Raw genomic sequence first — 18,160 nt, forward strand, 5'->3', positions numbered from 1 at the left:
ACTCAGTCTTCTGCCATCTCAGAACTAGACTGGCTTGTTCATTAGCCAGATCTGTAGAGGGACTCACAAAGGTTATGTCGAGCCAGGTACCCCCTGCAGCCTCATGATCTAAGGTCCCTACGAAAAGACTGATTCAAAACCCCCTTAGGTGAGACAGAGGAAGGTGAGGTCCAGGAACCAGAGGAACACATTCCTCAGGTGTCGGAACCTGTATCTCAGGGTGTAGAGGCGCTGATTGCGGCAGTACGCCAAGTATTGCATGTTGAAGATATTGATCCAGTGGCTTATAGACAGTCTATCTTTAATAAAAGACAAAGACAAGCCACCACTTTTCCAGCATCTGAGGAACTGGATGAGATCCTAACCTCGTGGAAGCACCCAGATAAAAATTTTCAAATATCACGTAAGCTTCTATCTTATTACTCATTTCCTGCAGAAAGCTGAAAATTATGTGAAACTCCTCCTGCAGTGGACCCTTCAGTATCCCGCCTGTCTAAAAAGACGGTACTTCCTGTACCAGGACCAGTCTCCCTAAAACAGTCTTTCGACAGGAAGTTAGAAAACACCTTAAAATCTGTTTATACAGTGGCAGGTGTGCCTCTTCGTCCCGCGTTAGTCAGCTGCTGGGTCAACAAGGCTGTAGAAGCATGGGCTACACAGCTTTCAGAGGGCCTTAAGACAGGGGTACAAGTAGACAAGCTGATTCAGTTGGCAGATCAGATTGCAGAATCAGCCACTTTTCTAGGGGAAGCCGCAAAAGACATATGTAACCTTTCCGCTAGATCCTCGGCCTTAGCTATCTCTGCCAGAAGAGCTCTTTGGCTACGACAGTGGCAGGCTGATGCCGAGTCTAAAAGAGCAGTGGAGGCTCTTCCTTACACAGGAGATGTCCTGTTTGATTCCGAATTAGATAAGTGGATTTCACAGGCCACAGGTGGGAAGTCAACTTATCTGCCTTCAGCGGCTCCACCCCCCAGAAAATCAGTTGCAGGACCATCCTTTCGTGTTCCCGTGAGATTTATAGGCTGTTCCAGAGGAGCTCCTGCTATCTCCCGGGTTTCCAGAGGCCAAGGAAGAGTCACTGCATCCTCGTCCCAACAGGAAAAATCTACGGTTAAACCTTCTGCATGACCCTCTACCTTCTCATTTGGGGGATCCTGAGGTGGGAGGTCGACTGCAGAACTTCAAAGAAGAATGGATCCAGTCTTGCCAGGATGCCTGGGTTCGGGACATCATTACCCAGGAGTTGAAGTTGGATTTCAAATTCCAACAACCTCCTCGTTTTTCACAACAGAGTTACCACTGTCAGTGAAAAAATTAGTTGTGATTCAGGGGGTAATAGACATTTTTCTGTTGTCTCGAGTGGTAGTGAATGTTCCGAACCATCAGTGGGGTCAGGGCTTTTACTCCAGCTTGTTTGTGGTTCCAAAACCAGGCGGGTCGGTGAGACCCATTCTGAACTTGAAGGATCTCAATCCTTATCTGCGTGCTTTCAGGTTCAAAATGGAGTCCCTGCAGTCGATCATTGCCGGCCTCGAGAAGGAAGAGTTTCTCGTGTCCTTGGACATAAAGGATGCCTACCTTCACATTCCCATCTGGCCTCCAAATCAGGCATTCCTTCGGTTTGCATTGAAAGACTTATTTTCAATTTCAGGCCTTACCTTTTGGTCTTTCCTCAGCACCAAGAGTTTTCACGAAAGTAATGGCAGTGATGGCCCTGCTTCGGAGGCAGGGTGTTGCCATCGTTCCATATTTGAACAATCTCCTTATCAAAGCTCCGTCGGTAACACAATTGTTATAAGACATACTGCTAACTCAGAGTCTGCTTTTACAACACGGTTGGATCCTCAATTTCCAAAAGTCATGTCTATAACCTACACAGCGCCTGTTCTTGGGGATGATTTTGGACACGGTGGAACAGAAGGTGTTCTTTCCTCTGGACAAGGTATCCTCCCATTCAGCACATGGTGTGGTTAAACTGCATCATCGAAGAGTATAAGTACATCTGTGTATTCGATTACTAGGGAAAATGGTGGAGACTTTCAGGTCCTTCCAGTACGGGAGATTACAAGCTCGGCCATTTCAATTGGATCTACTGTCCCAGTGGTCGGGGTCACATCTATTTCTTCACAAGCGAGTGCTATTGTCCCCCAGGACTCAAACATCTCTCCTTTGGTGGCTGAATTCCTCTCACCTGTTAGCAGGAAAGCGTTTTGCGGTGTGGGATTGGATTCTCCTCACCACGGACGCAAGTCTGACAGGGTGGGGGGCAGTGACTCTGGGAGGATACTTCCAGGGCCGCTGGACTCAGCGGGAGGCAGTACTACCTATAAACATCCTAGAATTAAGGGCAGTGTTCTATGCCCTTCAGCTTGCAAAGTCTCTGTTGCAGGGTCGAGCAATCAGAGTGCAGTCAGACAATGCCACAGCTGTGGCATATATAAACAGACAGGGCGGCACTAAGAGTCGGGCCGCCATGAAGGAAGTAAGCTGCATTCTGCTTTGGGCAGAGGAATTTGCAGAGGCGATATCAGCAATCTTCATCCCAGGGGTAGAAAATTGGGAGGTCGACTACCTCAGTCAACAGGACATTCATCCGGGGGAATGGGCGCTCAATCCTCAGGTCTTTCAACAACTGATTCAGCGTTGGGATCAACCTCAAGTAAACCTCATGGCGTCGAGATTGAACCATCGATTACCGGTGTACAGCTGTCGTACAAGGGATCCTCAAGCAGTGGTTGTGGACGCACTGACAGCGCCTTGGCAGTTTCAATACGTGTACCTGTTCCCTCCAATTCCGCTTCTTCCTCGTCTGCTTCAAAGAATAAAAAGAGAAAGGAACAAGGTGTTGCCGGTGGCTCCAGATTGGCCCAGACGAGCGTGGAACTCAGGTAATCGGCATCTGTTGATAGACGATCCATGGCCTCTACCTCTGCAAGACAATCTACTCCTGCAGGGTCCGTTTATCTATCAGGACTTAAAGTGTCTTCATTTGACGACGTGGCTGTTGAAAGGGCCATCCTAAGAAGAAGGGTTATTCCTACCAGTGTTATTCCTACCATGATTAGGGCTCAGAAGGAAGTCACATCAAAACATCATCGTATCTTGAAGGCATATGTATCTTGGTGTGAACGCCACAGTTCACCCCCGTCTGATTTCAAGGTATCCAGTCTACTTTTTCTGCAAGCCAGTTTATCAGCAGGCCTTCGTCTAGGATCTTGGAAGGTTCAGGTGTCAGGACTGTCCATTTTCTTTCAGAGGAAACTAGCCTTATTGCAGGATGTCCAGACCGTCCTACAGGGAGTAATCAGAATACAACCTCCATTTGTGCCTCCTACGGCCCCATGGGACTTGGACTTGGTCCTTTCGTTTCTCCAGTTTGCTTTTTTGAACCGCTACAGATTGAGATTAAGTTTTTAATTTGGAAGGGGATTCTTCTTTTGGCACTCGCTTCAGCTAGACGTGTGTCGGAGCTTGGGGCTCTATCCTGTCGCCCGCCTTAACTCATGTTCCATGAGGATAGGGCTGAGCTTCGTACGCAGATGTCTTTTCTTCCTAATGTGGTGTCTGCGTTTCACATAAACCAGCCAATTGTAGTTCCAGTGTTAAAGGAAGAGTCTCAGGGCTCCAAATCCTTAGACGTTGTTAGAACTCTTCGGATTTATGTGGAGAGGACAGTATCTCTGGAAGTCGGATGTGCTTTTTGTCTGCTTTGATATGGCAAGGCCAGGTTGGCCAGCTTTGAAACAGACTATTTCTTGTTGGATTTGTCTGACAGACTTATCTGGTCACTTCTAAACAGCAGCCAGTTTCTATTATGGCGCATTCAACGTGCTCGGTGGGACCTTCATGGGCGGCTGCCCATGGGGTTTCTTTGACTAATATTTGTCGAGCGGCCACCTGGTCAGGCAGGCATACTTTTAAGTTTTACCATTTTGACACCTTTGCGGCCTCTCAGTCCTCTCCCGCCCGGGATAGGAGCTCTGGGGCTTCCCCACTGTACTGAGTCTCCAGTGTCCCCTAGTGGGTGAAGGAGAAATCAGGATTTTGGTTACGTACCGAAAAATCTCTTTCTTCGATTCTACAGGGGACACTGGACGCCCGCCCGGCGCTGTTACACCTGCATAAGTTTGTTGTTTTACAGGTTCAGACAGTTGCTTGTCTCCATGTTCTGCTTGAAAAGTTGTGTTTTCTTTCATAAAACCTTTCTGGTTTGTTTATGTATGTTGTAGTTTCTCTTCTCCTTATTTTCCAGCTCTCCTCGGGCACAGTTTTTTTTAGACTGACCTGGGGGAGGAGCTAGCTACCATACAGATTTATTAAAGTGCCAGCTCCCGGTTAACCCACTTTTATACCCCACTGTACCGAGACTCCAGTGTCCCCTGTGGAATCGGAGAAAGGGATTTATCGGTAAGTAACCAAAATCCTGATTTAAAAGAGCTGCCTGGAGCAGCCAGAGATTAAGCCCCACCCCTACGGTCATTTGGCTCCACCCCCTCTTCAAAGTCCCGTGAATCACGCTGAACCAACTTCTGCTGCTGCCTCTAAAACCAGGAGAAGCAGTAATGTCTATATGTGTGGATGTGATGCGTGTGTATATACACACACACATACATATACACACACACATACATATACACACACATACACACAACTGTGGCCAAAAGTTTTGAGTTTTGAGAATGACAAGTATTGGTTTTCACAAAGTTTGCTGCTTCAGTGTTTTTAGACCTTTTTGTCAGATGTTACTATGGTATAATAAAGTAAAATAACAAGCATTTCATAAGTGTCAAAGGCTTTTATTGACAATTACATTAAGTTTATGGAAAGAGTCAATATTTGCAGTGTTGACCCTTCTTTTTCAAGACCTGAAATACGCCGTGGCATACTGTCAATCAACTTCTGGGTCACGTACTGACTGATGGCCGCCCATCCTTGCCTAATCAATGCTTGGAGTTTGTCAGAATTTGTGGGTTTTTGTTTGTCCACCCGCCTCTTGAGGATTGACCACAAGTTCTCAATGGGATTAAGGTCTGGGGAGTTTCCTGGCCATGGACCCAAAATTTCAATGTTTCGTTCCTCAAACCACTTAGTTATCACTTTTGCCTTATGGCAGGTGCTCCATCATGCTGGAAAAGGCATTGTTCGTCATCAAACAATTCTTGGATGTTTGGGAGAATTTTGGTACCATTCTTTATTCATGGCTGTGTTCTTGTCATGCATGTCATAAACAAAGACGATAACAAGTTTTATAGTATTCTAACTTACATAATAGTACCATATATAGACAGCTCTAAATCACAGGTCTTCATTACCTATAGAGGCTGTACATTAATAGCTACATAGAATCCTAAGGCAGAAGAAGGCAATAAATAAATAATACCCCAAAGTAACCTATCACATACCAAAATTAACATTAATTTGTTATCGTCTTTGTTTATGACATGCACGCTGTATTTCTAGTAGATTTTAACTGTACTGTTTATATGTCTTATATGTTTTTCGTTGTGTGTATATCACTATGGTAACATTGTGGTTCCGACGTCACTTCCGGCTATCACGTTGTTGGTTACCGGATGTAGGCAGTGACGCCGATCACACTGGTGTGGTGCTTGTTATTTAAAGTTGGGTAAGTCATTTCACTGTATATTTAGCTTGACAAAAACGCCAATAAAAGCGTTGAAACGTTGCACTGCATGCCGTATCTCTTGTGATGTGTTTTTTTTTTCTACGAGTCCGGAGTGCCTCCTTTGGGAGTATATATTTCAGCTGATACATTTTGTGGATTTGCTGTGGAAGGGCACCCGGCACAGCTGACTCGTTTTCCCACAGAGTGCCGGATCGTGGATTTATATGTATATATATATATATATATATATTTGGGGTGAGCGGGTTCGGATTTCTGAAATCCGAACCCCCCCGATCCGAGTCCGATCCGAGTCAGACTCGACTTTTCCCGCCTGACTCGGATCTGAAATCGAGGCAAAACGTCATCATCCCGCCTTCCGAGTCTCGCGGGTTTTGGATCCTATATAAGGTACCCGCGTCGGCGCCATTTTCTCACTCGGCTGTGGACAGTGAAGAGGGAGGGTGGGAGTTAGGGCTGTGTAGTGTAGTGTAGTGCTGCTGTTGTCCACTACTTCAAAGTCCATAGGGGCTGGCTGTGTTGTGCTGTGCTGCTGTTGTTAATAGGGGCTGTGTCCACTACTTCAAAGTCCATAGGGGCTGGCTGGACTGTGTTGTGCAGTCAGTTCTCCATAGGGGCTGTGTCCACTCCAAAGTCCTGTGCAGTGTCCCAGTCCTAAAGGAGTGCTGTAGTGTTGTCCAGGGGGTGCTCTGTCCATCAGGGGTGCTCCCCCCAAGTGCTAAAAAAATAATATATTTTCTGTGTTTGTGAATTGTGTGCGCAGTAGCCGCACGTGCATCAACAAAGTAGTGCCAAGCGTGCGCCTGTGTCATAAGTAAAGGGCCGGCTGGCTTGACCGTTAAAGGGTGCTGTAACCCCCAAAGTACACTCCAGTCCAAACTAAAACAAAATTATTTTCTGTGTTTGTGAATTATGTGCGCAGTAGCCGCACGTGCATCAACAAAGTAGTGCCAAGCGTGCGCCTGTGTCATAAGTAAAGGGCCGGCTGGCTTGACCGTTAAAGGGTGCTGTAACCCCCAAAGTACACTCCAGTCCAAACCAAAAAAAAAATTATTTTCTGTGTTTGTGAATTGTGTGCGCAGTAGCCGCACGTGCATCAACAAAGTAGTGCCAAGCGTGCGCCTGTGTCATAAGTAAAGGGCCTGCTGGCTTGACCGTTAAAGGGTGCTGTAACCCCCGAAAGTACACTCCAGTCCAAACCAAAAAAAAAATTATTTTCTGTGTTTGTGAATTGTGTGCGCAGTAGCCGCACGTGCTTCAACAAAGTAGTGCCAAGCGTGCGCCTGTGTCATAAGTAAAGGGCCGGCTGGCTTGACCGTTAAAGGGTGCTGTAACCCCCGAAAGTACACTCCAGTCCAAACCAAAAAAAAATTATTTTCTGTGTTTGTGAATTGTGTGCGCAGTAGCCGCACGTGCATCAACAAAGTAGTGCCAAGCGTGCGCCTGTGTCATAAGTAAAGGGCCGGCTGGCTTGACCGTTAAAGGGTGCTGTAACCCCCAAAGTACACTCCAGTCCAAACCAAAAAAAAAATTATTTTCTGTGTTTGTGAATTGTGTGCGCAGTAGCCACACGTGCATCAACAAACTAGTGCCAAGCGTGCGCCTGTGTCATAAGTAAAGGGCCGGCTGGCTTGACCGTTAAAGGGTGCTGTAACCCCCAAAGTACACTCCAGTCCAAACCAAAAAAAAAATTATTTTCTGTGTTTAGCCGCACGTATATATCAAATCGATATAACATAAATGGAGGACAAAACTTTCTCCGATAAAAATAAAATAGAGAAAGATCAAGAACCACTTCCTCCTAGTGCTGAAGCTGCTGCCACTAGTCATGACATAGACGATAACATGCCATCAACGTCGTCTGCCAAGGCCGATGCCCAATGTCATAGTAGAGGGCACATACAATCCCAAATGGCAAAGTTCAGGAAAATGACCTTGAAAAAGACATTTAAATCAGCTGAAGAGAAACGTAAACTTGCCAATATGCCATTTACGACACGGAGTGGCAAGGAACGGCTAAGGTCGATCCCTAGTATGTTCATGACTAGTGGTTCAGCTTCACATGACGATGGAAGCCCTCCTCCCACTAAAAAAATCAAAAGAGTTAAGCTGGCAAAAGCACAGCGAAGAACTGTGCTTTCTAAGAAGATATCACAAATCCCCAAGGAGAGTCCAAGTGTGGTGGTGGTTGCGATGCCTGACCTTCCCAGCACTGGACGGGAAGAGGTGGCTCTTTCCACCATTTGCACGCCCCCTGCAAGTGCTGAAAGGAGCACCCACAGTCCACTTGCTGATATGCAAATTGAAGATGTCACTGTTGAAGTACAACAGGATGAGGATACTGGTGTAGCTTTCGCTGAGGAGGAAGTTGGCGAGGAGGATTCTGATGGTGATGTGGTTTGTTTAAATCAGGCTCCGGGGGAGACAGTTGTTGTCCGTGGGATGAAAAAGCCCATCACGGTCATGCCTGGGCAGAAGACCAAACATTCCACCTCTTTGGTCTGGCAATATTTCTATCCAAATCCGGACAACAACTGTCTTGCCATATGTACCATATGTAAAGGTGAAATAAGTAGGGCTAGGGACGTCAACCACCTAGGAACATCCTCCCTTATACGGCACCTGCAGCACGTTCATAAAAAGTTACTGTCAAGTTCAGAAACTTTGGCTAAGACCGTAAGCAGTCCAGGGACACCTAAATCCCGTTGTCCTGTTGTATCCAAGCGCCTGCAAACCACACCGTCAACTCCCTCCTCGTCAATTTCCTCCTTAGTCAGGATCGGAAGTAGTCCTGCAGGCCATGTCACTGGCATGACTGACTCTCCTATCCGGGATTCCTCTGGAGGATCCTGCATTGCTACGCCTACTGCTGCCGCTGCTGCTGTTGCTGCTGCTGGGAGTCGTTCATCATCCCAGAGAGGAAGTAGGAACACCACTACTTTTACTAAACAATTGACCCTCCAACAGTCCTTAGCGAGGAGGATGAAGTACGACAGCAGTCATCCTGAAGCAAAACGTATAACTGAGGCCTTGACTGCTATGTTGGTGTTAGACGTGCGTCCGGTATCCGCCATTAGTGCAGTGGGATTTAGACAATTGATGGAGGTAGTGTGTCCCCGGTTCCAAATCCCGTCTAGATTCCACTTCACTAGGCAGGCGATACCGAGACTGTACAGAAACGTCAGAAAAAGTGTCCTCAGTGTCCTGAAAAATGCCGTTGTACACAATGTCCACTTAACCACGGACATGTGGACAAGTGGAACAGGGCAGACTAAGGACTATATGACTGTGACAGCCCACTGGGTAGATGTATCACCTTACGCAGCAACAGCAGCAACGTCACCAGTAGCAGCATCTCAGAAACGCCAGCTCGTTACAAGGCAGGCTACGCTGTGTATCACCGGTTTCAGTAAGAGGCACACCACCGACAACCTCTTAGAGAAACTGAGGGAAATCATCGCCCAGTGGCTTACCCCACTTAGACTCTCCTGGGGATTTGTGATATCTGACAACGCCACCAATATTGTGCGGACATTACATCTGGGCAAATTCCAGCACGTCCCATGTTTTGCTCACACAATAAACTTGGTGGTGCAGAATTTTCTGAAAAGCGGCAGGGGCGTGCAGGAGACGCTTTGGGTGGCCCAAAAAATTTCTGGCCACTTTCGCCATTCAGCGACTGCGTGCCGAAGACTGGAGCGCCAGCAAACACTCTTGAACCTGCCCCGCCATCACCTGAAGCAAGAGGTTGTGACGCGGTGGAACTCAACCCTCTATATGCTTCAGAGGATGGAGGAGCAGCAAAAGGCCATACAAGCCTATACATCCACCTATGACATAGGCAAAGGAGGGGGTATGCACCTGACTCAAGCGCAGTGGAGAATGATTTCCGTGTTGTGCAAGGTTCTCCAGCCCTTCGAACTTGCCACACGTGAAGTCAGTTCAGACACAGCCAGCTTGAGTCAGGTCATTCCCCTCATCAGGCTTTTGCAGAAGCAGCTGGAGAAAGTGAAGGAGGAGCTAAGACGGAGCGATTCCGCTCGGCATGTGGGACTTGTGGATGAAGCCCTTCATTCGCTTTGCCAGGATTCCAGGGTGGTCAATCTGTTGAAATCAGACCACTACATTTTGGCCACCGTGCTTGATCCTAGGTTTAAAGCCTATGTGGTGTCTCTCTTTCCGGCCGACACAAGCCTGCAGAGGTGCAAAGACCTGCTGGTGAACACACTGTCAGCTGAAGCGGAACGTGACACGTCAACGGCTCCTTCTTCATTTTCTCCCGCAACTGGGGCTGCCAGGAAAAAACTTAGGTATTCTAAGCAACCCGCTGGCGGTGATGCAGGGCAGGCAGGACCAAGTTTGGACATCTGGTCCGGACTGAAGGACCTGGCAACAATTTCTGACATGTCTACTGTCACTGCATATGATACTGTCACCATTGACAGAATGGTGGAGGATTACATCGGTGACAGCATCCAAGTAGGCATGTCAGACAGTCCATACCTGTACTGGCAGGAAAAAGAGGCAATTTGGAGGCCCCTGTACAAGCTGGCTCTATTTTACCTGAGTTGCCCCCCCTCCAGTGTGTACTCCGAAAGAGTGTTTAGTGCAGCCGGGAACCTTGTCAGCGAAAGGCGTAGGAGGTTGCTTCCACAGAATGTGGAGAAGATGATGTTCATCAAAATGAATTATCAGCTCTTCCAGGGAGACCAGCCTCCAGAAGGTACAGAGGGACCTGTGGTGGTGGATTCAAGTGGGGACGAGTTAATACTTTGTGAGGATGAGGATGTACACACTGAAGAGGGTGAGGAATCGGTGGATGAGGATGACATCTTGCCTCCATAGAGCCAGTTTGTGCAGGGACACATTAATTGCCAGCTTGTTTTGTGGGGGCCCAAACAAACCAATCATTTCAGCCACAGTTGTGTGGCAGACCCTGGCGCTGAAATGATTGATTTGTTAAAGTGTGCATGTCCTGTTTATACAACATAAGGGTGGGTGGGAGGGCCCAAGGACAATTCCATCTTGCACTTCTTTTTTTTCTTTGCATTATGTACAGTTTGGGGCCTAGTTTTTCTAACTGCCATCCTGTCTGCCACTGCAGTGTCACTCCTAGATGGGTCACGTGTTTGTGCCGCCCACTCGTGTCGCTTAGCATAGTCATCCAGCTACCTCGGTGCAACCTTTTGGACATGAAAACACTATTGTGAGGTGTGAGGTGTTCAGAATAGACTGGAAATGAGTGGAAATTAAGGTTATTGAGGTTAATAATAGCATAGGAGCAGAGAAACCAACAAATTCTGTGATTTTAGCTGTTTTTATGCTTTTTAAAAAAAAAATACAGATCCAAAACACAAAACCCAGAACCCAAAACACGGAAGGGTGGTTTTGGCAAAACCAATCCAGATCCAAAACACGAAGAAAGATCCAGATCCAAAACACGAAAAGTGGCCGGTGCACACCCCTAATATATATACATACATACACACACTACCCATTAGGGATGGACAACGGTGGATTAACCAGCAGTGGTATCATTGGTGGTTAACCTCGATGGTATGAAGCTATCAAGGGGGAACCATAAATAGTTTCACCCGCCCCCCCCCCCCAGATGGGAACCATAGTCTGTTTCAACCGCCCCCCCCCCGATGGTCATTCCTGCTCTATTACTCACTGGCAGGGGGCCAATGAAAGATGTCAGTGGGGCTTCGCAGGTCCCATTATGGGATCGAGCTAGGCTCAGTGTCCCAATGCAGGGGAGAAAACCATTGCGGGGCTCTGTGTGGTCATCCCTACTAACTATTTTTGGAGGGCCGTGGCCATGTCCTGTTTAAGAAGTCTTAAAACTTGGGAGGGCTGGAGTGATGTTATCGGTGACCTGCATTGGTTCCAATTAGGATGCAGTCCTAGAGTATAGTATATAGGATTCAAAAAGCGCTTTAGATTTTACAGATAATAAAAAAAAAACATACAAAAACAACGCAAGTATTACGAGTTGCACTGGAAATTCTGCATAACACTGAACAATGTAGATTAGTACATTTCTGCTTAAGAGTTCCATTGCCGTTAAAACAAATGTGACTATGTAAGTCCGGAATATTGAACAAGGACATAGCAAATATAAAAAAATACTTAGGGGTAGATTTACTAAAGAACAGTCTTTCAAATCTGACGATTCTTGGCACTTTGGGGCGGGACTTTAAATGGGCAATAGTAACACGCCAAACAAGATGAATTTCGCTCATATAACTATTGCCATTTTAAATCCAGTACCCAAAAGCTCTGCCCTATAGTTCACAGGTTATCACTAGCCTGCTGCTAACTAGTGTGAAACTACAAGTCCCAGCATGCCTTGACTAACAAGCCACAGGTTAATTGAACCTTTTATCTATTGGGGCATCATTAACAGTAAAATACACTTATATTCTGTATAGGGGGGTGGGGGGGTGTGTGAGCAGTAACTACACAAAATTAATTGTAATTACAGTACATGTTGCCACGCATCCATCCCTCCTTGTGAAAAGTGACACTTCTCTGCGCAAATCCCCTTGTTGTACAGCGAGCATGACAGAATAAAGATAGACTGGGCCCCACATCACATCTCAAACCTACTTCTCCCGCCTTTGAATTATTGCATGTCATAAAACATTCCGGATACTAGATACTATGCGCCTGGAATGTGAATGAGCACATGCTGGCTCCCAGAAAATAAAAATAACATATGCAAGAATAAAACCCAAGATTAAAAGGTCACTTTATAGGCAGAGAAAGTAAAATTAGTTCACATATTTGCTGCAATTATGTCAGCGTAATAATTAAAATCAGAAACAGAAATTTGACAGTATAAAAATAAATAAACTACAGGTCCTCACTGCTCCTGTGTGTTGATGGTTTTTCGCTGTTGAGAACAAGTAATATGTTTGTTGTATGCATTCTTACATTTATATTACTGTACGATTCTGCCACTGCAAATTGCCTACTCACCCAGTATATAGGAGGACCTCCCGGATGCCTGAGAAGGTAGCCTTATGTCCAGGATCCTTGCTCTGCCTCCCGGGCTACAAGAAAATGGCTACAACTCCCATAAACAGTTCTACATATAGAAAATACCAGTGTTTCTCACCTCCAGTCCTCTGGGAAACCGAACAGTGAATGATTTTCAAGTCTCCTCACAGAAAAACAAGTGAGACAATTAGCACCTGACTTGTGGATCTTTTAAAATGTGTCAGACAGTAATGAAAACACCTGTGCTCAAGCACAGTATGGAAAATATGCACTCTTCCCTGAAGACTGGTGTACTGGAACATACAGATGTGTCCACATACATCTATCCTCCGTGCACTACAAGTCGCGCTACACAACACGTGAGCACCGCGTGACACGGTAGAACCGACCATCTTTTTGTGTGACCTTTTCCCTTCAAATGCGTCTTATTAGCACTGCGGTGCGAATAGAACACACAAGCAGCTTCTGCTGATTAAAATGATATGTGGCATGTCTAAATTTTGTGTGCGACTGCAGGTGCCTCTGTATGCGAAATGCTACGTTAGCGGCTGTGACAGAAGTTGCTTGTGCGTTCTATTCGCAACGCTGTGCAAATAAGACGCATTTGAAGAGAAAAAGTTGCAAGGAGAGACGCTCGGAGCTACCGAGTCACGCCACGGTATGGCGCAACTAAACGGACTGTTTAACGCGCAAGGAGGCTAAAGGTAATGTACGTGGACACATCTGTACAGATGACGTGCTCTACAAGAAAATGCCCGACGCTCTTATAAACAGGAGACAAGTCTTGTTATACATTCTATATATAACATTTTCTGCTAGTGTATTCTCTAGAAAACTGACCTCTCGACCAATCAGCTGCTAGCTACCATTTATCAAGTGCATTCTATAAAATGATTGGTAGAATCGGATTGGTTGCTAAGGACTTCTCCAGTGTTTAGGTTTTATACATCTCCCCCAAATTGTCCTACATGTAGAACATAAAGGGCCACAGTTCTGCAGCACATTGATAGAAAGATGAACACACACTACTCGTTACGTATTGATTATATAACAGTATACGGATATGTCACCAGTGCCCATCTTCTGTGGATACAAGGATGAATCGTTTATATCCAGCCATACCCAATACCATCCCTGTTTCTTTGTACATATGAACTGCTCTAGGTCTGTATGTCCTGACAACATATACTTATGGCCTGCCCTTATATATACACAGTACCTGTTTCTTACTTTCACATTTTACCAACATACCTGGTACATAATTATGTTGCCTTTAATACGTATTGCAGATTTGTATCTCCTCCTGCTCCTACAATGGGTGGCAGTCGGGAAGCCGACGGACGTAATCCCGACCGCCGGCTTCCCGACTGTTTAATCCCGGCAATGGTCTAAAGACAGGCGTCGACATCCCGATGCCTGTCATTAGACATACGCCGGGAGACCGACGCCTGGCATCCCGATCAAAGGGACGCCGGGCACCGATAGCCGCGCGGGGGGGGTAAGGTTTAGGATTCCCGGGAGGACTTAGGGTTAGGCACCCCCCAGGGGGACGGGTTTAGGCAGCGGGGAAGAGGGGGGTTAGGTTTAGGCACTGGGGGGGAAGGTTAGGGTTAGGCACCCCTAAAGGAGGGTTAGGAGGTAGAATAGGTTAGCAAATACTTACCTTAGGACGATCGGGATTTTCACTGCTGCCGCTGTCGGGATTCGAACCGCCGACCATGCGTCATCCGGTAAATCATACAGATTCCCCTACAATCCACCATCAGTTTCCTCCCTATCAGATTCAAATTTCTAATTTGACTAACATGGATCTGTGTTACTGCAGCAGGAATATTAAACCACATTGGCCCTGCTTCAGCATGGATCGCTATAGCGATAGTGCACGCAGACACAAAGCAATCGTAGATGGAGGGGACAGGGCGTCAGCGTTTGGGGGTGGTGACCGGGGAGTGGTCGGAGAAAGGCAGGCATAACTGGGAGTTTCATGGGCGTGCATACAGTCAGGTGCATAGATATTGGGGCATTGACAGAATTTTCATATATTGGCTTCTATTCGCCACCACAATGGCTTTGAAATGAAAGACAAGATGTGCTTTAACTGCAGACTTTCAGATTTAATTTGAGGGTACTTACAGCCAAATCGGGTGAACGGTGTAGGAATTACAACGGTTTCTATATGTGCCTCCCACTTTTTAAGGGGCCAAAAGTAATGGGACTATCAACTCAAAAAGCTATTTCATGGACAGGTGTGGGCTATTCCCTCATTATTTCATTATCCATTAAGCAGGTAAAAGGTCTGGGGTTGATTCTAGATGTGACATTTGCATTTGGAATCAGTTACGGTCAACTCTCAATATGAGATCCAAAGAGCTGTCACTATCAGTTAAGCAAGCCATCATTAGGCTGAAAAATCAAAACAAACCCATCAAAGAGATAGCAAAAACATTAGGAGTGGCCAAATCACCTGTTTGGAACATTCTTAATAAGAAAGAATGCACCGGAGAGCTCAGCAACACCAAAGACCCGGAAGACCACGGAAAACAACTGTGGTGGATGACAGAAGAATTATTTCCCTGGTGAAGAAAAACTCCTTCACAACAGTTGGCCAAATCAAGAACACTCTCCAGGAGGTAGGTGTATGTGTGTCAAAGTCAACAACCAAGAGAAGACTTCACAAGAGTGAATATAGAGGGTTCACCACAAGATGTAAACCATTGGTGAGCCTCAAAAACAGGAAGACCAGATTAGAGTTTGCCAAACATCTAAAAAAGCCATTACAGTTCTGGAGCAACATCCTATGGACAGATGAGACAAAGATCAACTTGTACCACAGTGATGGGAAGAGAAGAGTATGGAGAAGGAAAGGAACTGCTCATGATACAAAACATACCACCTCATCAGTGAAGCATGGTGGTGGTAGTGTCATGGCGTGGGCATGTATGGCTGCCAATGGAACTGATTCCCTTGTATTTATTGATGATGTGACTGAATGAATTCTGAAGTGTTTCGGGCAATATTATATGCTCATATTCAGTCAAATGCTTCAGAACTCATTGGACGGCGCTTCATAGTGCAGATGGACAATGACCCGAAGCATACTGCAAAAGCAAACAAAGAGTTTTTTAAGGCTAAAAAGTGGAATGTTATGCAATGGCCAAGTCAATCCCCTGACCTGAATCCGATTGAGCATGCATTTCACTTCATGAAGACAAAACTGAAGGGAAAATGCCCCAAGAACAAGCAGGAACTGAAGACATTTGCAGTAGAGGCCTGGCAGAGCATCACCAGTGATGAAACCCAGCGTCTGGTGATGTCTATGCGTTCCAGACTTCAGGCTGTAATTGCCTGCAAAGGATTTGCAACAAAGTATTAAAAAGTGAAAGTTAGATTTAGGATTGTTTAGTTTGTCCCATTACTTTTGGCCCCTTAAAAAGTGGGAGGCACATAATTCATAAACTGTTGTAATTCCTACACCGTTCACCTGATTTGGATGTAATTACCCTCAAATTAAATCTGAAAGTCTGCAGTTAAAGCACATCTTGTTTGTTTCATTTCAAAGCCATTGTGGTGGTGAATAGAGGCCAAAATATGAAAATTCTTTCAATATTCCCAAATTTATGCACCTGACTGTAAATTAGCCACTGCGATGGTATACGCAGCTTGTGTACTCACTGCATGCGACGAGGTTAGTAAGTACCGAGTAAGGTCAGGGCTGCTGTAAATATGCATGAGGGACCTATGTTACTCGATGTATACGCAGGATTGAAAGTGATTATGGATGTAAGAAAGCGGCAGTGGGCATCTCTATGCTGGCTTTGGGCGTCTCTATAATAGCTGTGTGATTGATGTCATTAGCATATTTTCGTAGAAGCCCTGCGTGCGTATTCGCAGCAGCGAGCGCAATAGCGATCCATAGTGAATCACGGTCTAGTGATCTGCGGTCAGTGAGCCTGAGTTCTCTCCTGCAGACACATTAGATGTCATATCTCTGTATGTGAGAATTTAATCAGATCGCTTTTGTTGTGTTTATTCCCTTACTACATGCTTGAGATACAGTATGCCCCACGCAATCACACACATTGTCCCTTACCTACCCCATTTATCCCCCTTCCCTGTCCCTTCCTCTTGTCCTCCCTCTCCCACTGTCTGTCCCTTATTTATCTGCCCCTTTTTTTGCCTACCAGCACCCTCTCTTCTGCCAGTCACGCTCACTCCTCGAAACTGTTGCTTCTGCCTTATCCCAACTACCCATTGTCCCACTCACCACTCTACTGCTCTATCTGTTCCCTTCCCCATCTCTATCCAGCCTCATCTCTGCCTCTCTTCCACAGTGTCTGCTTCTCCACACTACTTGCACTCCAGTGCCCTGATGACTTCCCTCCACTATATTTTCTCTGCCCATATTCTCCCCCCTCCCGATTTCACACTCACTCAAAATTCGCCACCCCTGCAAACCAGCAATCTCATCCTGATCTCTCCTCTGGCCTCCCTTCCACTTTCCTGTGCCCGTGATCTCCAATTCCCTCAAACTCATTGGCATCACTGAATCCTCCATTGTACAACCTCTCCCGCTACTCTCTATTGGGGGTCTATCCACCCCACAACCCTAGACCTGGATGTCAAAAAGGGGGCAGTGTGGGAATCCTGGTTCCCCCCACTGCACCTTCAGGGCTATTTGCATGAACCCTCCCCCTAGCTTCCTTCGAGGTCTTCTGTATCCGACTCTGCCAGACAGCACAGCGCATGTCTGTCATCTACTGCCCATCTGGCCTAGTATTTGAATTCCTTGATATTTCCACTGCTTCAGTTTCACTCCTACAACCTTCCCCTCACTCATCTTGAGGGAACTTTAACATTCCTACTGAATTGACAATTCTTATGGCCTTGCTGCCTACAAACTCATTTCTTCTTCCATTGGTCAATAGACCTCCTCTTCCACCCAAAGTGGTGTCACTCTGTACTGTCTGTAGCATCAACAACTCCTCTTTCCTTCTGTCCGACCACCATCTCCTCTCCTTTAACATCCTCACCCTTCACCTACCCTAAAGCTACTGTCACCAAGCGTAACCTTGACGTCATTGACCCTCACCACATTCACTTCTTCTCTGGACTTTTTTTTTGCCCATCACCGCCCTTTCTTGCACTGATGAGTCTGCATCCTAATTCAATCACACAATTACCTCTGCTCTTAACTCTTGCCCTGGCTGTCACTATTAATCCTGGTCGGTTCCCACCCCAACCATGGCATATACCTCACTTATCCACTTCCTATAAAAAAAAAGTCCCCAATTCCACCTGTATGCTGACGACAACCACATTTCTTTCTCCTCCCTTGACCACTCCCCTTCCTCCTGTCTCACGTTTCCAATTGTCTTTCAGACATCTCATCCTCGATGTAACAGCGCTTTCTGAAACTCGTCATGTCTAAAACTGAAATAATTCACGCCCCTCCCATCCTGAGAAGCATCACCCTCCCCTCCTCATCCTATCAGTTGAAGGAGATGCACT

Source organism: Taudactylus pleione, unplaced genomic scaffold (assembly GCF_031769625.1).
Source record: "Taudactylus pleione unplaced genomic scaffold, aTauple2 ptg000510l, whole genome shotgun sequence".
NCBI lineage: Eukaryota > Metazoa > Chordata > Amphibia > Anura > Myobatrachidae > Taudactylus > Taudactylus pleione.